Here is a 230-nt window from a genome sequence, read left to right as displayed (position 1 = left end):
GGTGCTCTGGTGTGGTGCCAGAGGACTGGAAGAGGGACAGTGTGGTTCCCATCTTCGAAAAAGGGAGGAAGGAGGACCTGGAGAACTATAGGTTAGTTAGTCTTACCTGGATCCTGGGCAAGCTTTTTGAGAGGATTATCCTGGCGCATGTCCACGAGGGGCCAGCGGGGGAGGTTATGCTTAGGGGCAACCAACCAAAAGGGGTCATTAGAGGCACGTCCTGTCAGACC

The sequence above is a fragment of the Gavialis gangeticus genome, unplaced genomic scaffold (genome assembly GCF_001723915.1).
Source record: "Gavialis gangeticus isolate Ggan-Ray unplaced genomic scaffold, GavGan_comp1, whole genome shotgun sequence".
In the NCBI taxonomy this organism is placed as follows: Eukaryota; Metazoa; Chordata; order Crocodylia; family Gavialidae; genus Gavialis; species Gavialis gangeticus.
This window is presented reverse-complemented; position numbering follows the sequence as displayed.